Genomic DNA, 6,382 nt, shown 5'->3' on the forward strand with positions numbered 1-6,382 from the left:
CCTACGCTGTGCCAAGCTTTACACCAGGGAAAGGATTTTTCACTGGCGTGAGAAGGCTAAATGTCTGACTGGCTGTCCAAGAGCCCACATCTGTGCTATTTGTGTAGATCGTTAGCTCTGTCTGAGGAATAACAAGGGAGAGGAGTTGTGAGAATAGTAAGAGCCCCAGTAAAGAGTCGCTTTGTCCAGTCCAGTCTGGGACATACATATTGTGGCACCAGGAAAATGTTTAAAGAGTCGAAATCTTGCAGCTCATCTCTGCCAGTGTCCTTCATTCCTCCTAAGACTTTTCTACCATGTGTCATATCCAAATTACTGGGTGTTCCTAACTCATGATGTATGAATAAAAAGAATAACTGCCATTAATTGAACACTATAACCATGGACCAGGTATTATGTAAGGCACTTTATGTAGATTATCTAATTTAATATTCACAATAACCTTCAGAGGTAAACATTATTCTTTCCTCAGATGAGGAAACGGAAGGGTAGAGAAATTAAATTTACCTCGGGTCACACACAGGAGTTCAAACCCATTCACAGGTTCTAAGGATTAGAAAACGAAAGAGAGAGAGAGAGAGAGAGAGTTCAAACCCAATTCTGTCTTATTCCACAAGCTCCGTAACCACTGTCATACCACTGTGAAAGATGGATGTGTGGGACATTGCAATCTGGAGAGAAACACTTTTTTCCCTTCGAGATTTCTGTTCTGAAGAAATACTTTTATTAAAGCCATGTAATATATTAATGCCTTGAAAGTTAACAGTTTTCAAACGCAGGAACAAAAAACCAAATACCCTCATGTTCTCATATAAGTAGGAGCTAAATGAGGAAAACTCATGGACATAAAGAAGGGAACAACAGACGCGAGGGCCTAGTTGAGGGTGGAGCATGGAGGGAGGGAGAGGAGCAGAAAAAACAACTATTGAGTAATAGGCTTAGTACCTGGGCGGTGAAATAGTCTGTACAACAAACCCCCGTGACACGGGTTGCCTATATAAACAACCTGCATATGTACCCCTGAACCTAAAATAAAAGTTAAAAAAAAAAAGTTAACAAGTTTCTAAAGAAGGCGAAAGAGAACAATACAGGCAGGAAATAGACAAGGGAAATTTTGTGAGCTGGTTGTGGAGAATACACAGGTTGAGGGATAGATGGGGAAAATATCTGTGAAAATGTGCTACCAAGGCCGGGCGCGGTGGCTCAAGCCTGTAATCCCAGCACTTTGGGAGGCCGAGACGGGCGGATCACGAGGTCAGGAGATCGAGACCATCCTGGCTAACACGGTGAAACCCCATCTCTACTAAAAAATACCAAAAAAACTAGCCGGGCGAGGTGGCGGGCGCCTGTAGTCCCAGCTACTCGGGAGGCTGAGGCAGGAGAATGGCATGAACCCAGGAGGCGGAGCTTGCAGTGAGCTGAGATCCGGCCACTGCGCTCCAGCCGGGGTGACAGAGCGAGACTCCGTCTCAAAAAAAAAAAAAGAAAAAGAAAAAAGAAAATGTGCTACCACATAGGTGAGTAAGATAAAATACTTGTTATGTAGAATGGAAGGCAATTAAGTAGTCCCCTCCCCAAACAGCCTAAAATTCCTGTCATCTATATTAACCCAATGTAAAATGAAAATGTGTGGCCTCTTATTCAAAAATTAAGAATTTGATGATAGCAACAGCAGAGCATTAAACCAATCATGGGGTCCTTCTTGATATGGGACCCCGTCGCCAGCCCATGAAGCTGCCCGCATCAAGTCTATGCCTCCCACTGTGGTATCTCCAGCCCGAATTTGTCTCCTGAGCTTAGATTCATTTATCCAGATGTCTCTTGGATAGGATGTGGTGATAAATGTTTAACTGCTGGCTTTTAGGAGGGAAGAGAAGGCCTTGATTCATAGTATTTGCCAATCTCTGTAGCTTACTCCAAATATGGCCAATTTCTAGATACCAATCTAACATCAGTGATGCCAAGGAAGGTGCAGTAGCAAGTCATTTTATGCTATTTCCACCATGCAGGCACAGCAGACTTAAGTAACTTTAAGAGCACAGATAGTAGTAAAATGTAGATAGAGATGAGTTTTGAGTATTTATTATCTTTGTTTTCAATGTAATTTATTTAATTGTATATTTATACAATTATTTTTTATTTAATTGTATATTTAACAATTATTTTTTGTTTAATCGTATATTTATACAGTTACTTTTTAACAATGCCCATGTTTACAATTCCTGAGAATTTAACAAGTGCCTCACACGCCAGAACAAGGCCGTTCCAGGCATACAATTCTCCAAACAGCGTCTCTAGACCATCTAAAAGGCAGCCTAGACTCGAAATGTTCACGTGATCTCAAAAACACTTTTCGTATGTTTCCTGCTTCCACAAATGGACCCTCATCTACTCATTTGCTCAAAGCTAGAACATATACACTTCTCTTCTTCATAGAACACATTTAACTGTGGCAGAGAAATGACAAAAACAGTCAGATATCTGCAGTCTCTCTCCATGCTCCTGTTGCTTGCTGGATTGGTTCTGGAGCTCTTCTCTCTTGTGCAAAGTCTGAACACTGAGCAAAGAGAGAAGGCTTTAAGAAGTCGGAAAGGTTAGATAAACCCTGATCATGAAGAGCTGAGGTAAAATGAGGAGCAGAATGCTGAGGAATGAGGAGCTTCAGATGGATACAAGGGAATGTTTGAGAACACATATAGGAAAGGAGGGGAGAGTTTTGTATTTTAGCTTCTTCCTCAGTATATGAAAGGCACTGAGAATGAGAGAGATGGCCAAAGAAGATTCTTAAAAAAGTTTTGCTGTGCATTAAAAATAATACCACCAGCAGGACATGGTGGCTCAAACCTGTAATCCCGGCACTTTGAGAGGCTGAGGCAAGTGGATTGCTTGAGCCCAGCAGTTCGAGACCAGCCTGGCCAACATGGTGAAACCCCATCTCTAAAAAAACAAAAGACAAAAAAAAAAATTATTCAGGCATAGTGGCATGTACCTGTAGTCCCAGCTACCCAGGAGACTGAGGTGGGAGAATCACCAGAGCCTGGGAGGTTGAGGCTGCAGTGAGCCACGATCATGCCATTACACTCCAACCTGGGTAAGAGAATGAGACCCTGTCTCAAAAAATCAAAAAGAAAAATAATAATACCAACAAGGCATTTGCTGTTTCCTCAAGAGCCTAAATCTCTGAAATGCTTTCAATTATATATTTCTGCTTAAACAATATTTATTTTGATGTAATACTGTGCTAAAACCAGACCACATTGCACCCTAGGTTTATAAGGGCTCTTCAACTAATCACCAAGTTCTATCAATTCTACCTCTCAAATATTTCTTAAATCCGTTCACTTATCTCCAAACCCATTTCCACTTTTGAATTCAAGGCATCATCATCCCCTAAGAGGTAACCCTGTTTCCAGTTTGCTTCCCTGTTACCCATTCTCCACAGAACAGTCAGCCTGAAAGGTTGCTGAAAACACAGATCTATCCATTTCATTTTCCAGCTTAAAATTCTTCAAATCCTTATCAATTTCTCTTACAGTGAAATCCAATATCATCAACTTTGATTACAAAGCCATAAATATACTACTGTTGCTTTAGTTTCCATCTCTTCTTGCACAAATCTTCCTACGGCTCTCCAAAGTGAAAACTTGTACCATCGCTTCCTTTAAAATCCCTTTGTATGTACTTTACAGCCCCTTATCCCCTCATTCCTATTTATTTGGCTCCCTCCAACTCCCTCTATAGATCAAGTCCCAACTTAAATGTCAGTTCCCCAGGAAATCTTCTCTATCCCACTCCCCAGATCAGGATAAACCCCCAACATATTATATATTTTTTTCTCTATAGGTTTTATCAATGACAATTATAACATTTAAAATATTTTTTTATTTGTTTTTAAAAGATGGGATCTCACTATGTTGCCCAGGCTAGAGAGCAGTGGTTACTCACAGGCATGAGCATAACATACTGCAGCCTTGACCTCATGGGCTCAGGTGATCCTCCCACCTCAGCCTCCCAAGTAGGTAGGACTACAGGTGCAAGTCACCATGCCTGGCTATATAATTACAAATCTTCATATAATTATATGTTTAATTATAAAGCTTTATATAATTACATGTTTAATCTTTGTAGGGTTAAATGTTTATATGTATAAATTTCCTAAGGAAAAGGATTGTGTTCATTTTATTCATCAATGTCTTACTAGTACCTAGCACAGAGGCTGGAACATGGTAAGTAGTAAATAATTATTTCATGAATTAATTAATAAAAGGAAAATATATTAAAATTAACTTAAAACTTCAAAAAAATGGAAAATACTCCTTTAGAAGGAAACATATTTTCAGATCAGCAAAAAAAAGTACATCCCTTGACAACCAAAGAGATTCTAAGACTAATTGCTTAGCTTCCACAGAAAATGCACAGCCACGTGCAGAGGTGTGCACCTACACAGGAAACCAAACTCTCTTACCCAGTATTGAGTTTTAATATCCTTTGAAGGCAATAGAGATATGTATGAAATGTGGGACATATTCTGCTAGTTTTTCCTTAAAAAGTGTCACCTTTACAATCGGTTTTCACATCTTAGCCTCAAAAAGAACAGGAACTTGAGTGCCTTGAGACTGTTTCTTGGACCTACACATGGATAATGGTGACTCTCTGATAAGCCTCTTGTCAGGTAAATTCAATCAGTTCTAGTCATCGCTAACTTCTTCTTCGTATCCATGTGCGAGGTGGCCTACCCCAGTTGGCTATATTAACTGGCTAACTCATTGGCCAATATTGACTATAATGGGTAACATCCTTAACTCCTATCCAGAACCAAATCCTGTAGCTTCCATTTGCCTAACACACTTTAATCCTTCCTCTGCTGCTCATCCTCATTGCCTTACCTAGCTTTAGAGCTTTGTTTGTTTGTTTGTTTATTTGTTTTGAAACAGAGATTTGCTGTTGTCACCCAGGTTGGAGTGCAATGGCATGATCTCGGCTCACTGCAACCTCTGCCACTCGGGTTCAAGCAGTTCTCCTGCCACAGCCTCCCGAGCAGCTGGGATTACAAGTGCCTGCTACCATGCCAATCTAATTTTTGTATTTTTAGTAGAGACAGGTTTTCACCATGTTGGCGAAGCTGGTCTCAAACTCCTGACCTCAGGTGATCCACCCACCTTGGCCTCCCAAAATGCTGGGATTACAGGCGTGAGCCACTGCATGCAACCTAAAAATGCTTGTTCTATACATTGCCATGTAACTACGGAGTTAAGAATAACAAAAAGGCTTGCTTTAGCAGCACGGATACTAAAACTGGAATGATACAGGTAAGATTAGCATAAGTTCCTGTGTAAGGATGACATGCAAATAAATGAAGTATTCCATATTTTTTCCAAAAGAAAAAAAAGAAAAGAATAATAAAAAGTAAAAAGTTGTTGTTGTTTTTGTTGTTGTTGTTGTTTTGAGATGGAGAGTCTCTGTCACCCAGGCTGGAGTGCAGTGGCGCCAACTCAGCTCACTGCAACCTCCGCCTCCTGGGTTCAAGCAATTCTCCCACCTCAGCCTCCTGAGTAGCTGGGATTACAGGTGTGCACCACCATGCCCAGCTAATTTTTGTATTTTTAGTAGAGATGGACTTTCACCATGTTGGCCAGGCTGTTCTCAAACTCCTGACATCAGGTGATCCCCCACTTCAGCCTTCCAAAGTGCTTGGATTATAGGTGTAAGCCACTTTTCCCAGCCAGAAGTAATCATTTACTACTTTCTTTATTTCCACTTAGAATGTGAGATTAGTAGAAACAGTCTCCTAAAACCAGAAGCATTAAACCTTATTTTATATAAAGTCATAAGTGAATCCTGAAGAAAACCATAAACTGAATTCTGAAGAAAACCATAGTTATCTTGGAATTCTACATAAACCAAATACCACATTTCTCCAAGTCAAAATTTTCTTTCTCTGAAAAACACATATAATTTTATGTTGACAGATTTGATAGCAGTGAAAAAACTTGCAGTTCACTAGAATAAGACCTGCAAACCCACCATAAAGTAGCAAGTTTAGAGGCCGAGGTGAAGAAAAGTCGGCAAACACTCAAACCGAGAGCTTCTATTTTCTCTGTGTTATGGAAGGAAGTATCTTCCATGGATCTTCTAGCAGTTAGTATCATGGTAAACGTAAGTGTTTAATAAATATTTGTTAAATGAATTAATCTGAGCATGAAGGGTGCTGGGGATATGAAGGAAGAAGAGACGCACCTTGAGGAGCGTCGAACAGTTGCTGTGATGTGCCCAGTGTTGTATTAGAAACCATTATGGAGTATATATGCTCATATGTGGTTTCTGCCCTTAATCCTTTTCAAAGAGAATATTGGTAGACTTTCATTCCTAACAACATGGTGAG

The 6,382-nt window shown here is 40.1% G+C and overlaps 1 non-coding gene across 1 annotated transcript; it reads left to right on the forward strand.

Moving 5' to 3' along the window:
- The first annotated feature begins 5,269 nt into the window (after positions 1 to 5,269).
- LOC117088834 lies at positions 5,270 to 5,373 on the forward strand. The gene has a single exon (XR_004439363.1). It is a non-coding gene; the product is annotated as a U6 spliceosomal RNA (small nuclear RNA).
- The last annotated feature ends 1,009 nt before the right edge of the window (positions 5,374 to 6,382 follow it).

The sequence above is a fragment of the Trachypithecus francoisi genome, unplaced genomic scaffold, assembly GCF_009764315.1.
Source record: "Trachypithecus francoisi isolate TF-2019V2 unplaced genomic scaffold, Tfra_2.0 Lachesis_group10, whole genome shotgun sequence".
Taxonomy (NCBI): domain Eukaryota; kingdom Metazoa; phylum Chordata; class Mammalia; order Primates; family Cercopithecidae; genus Trachypithecus; species Trachypithecus francoisi.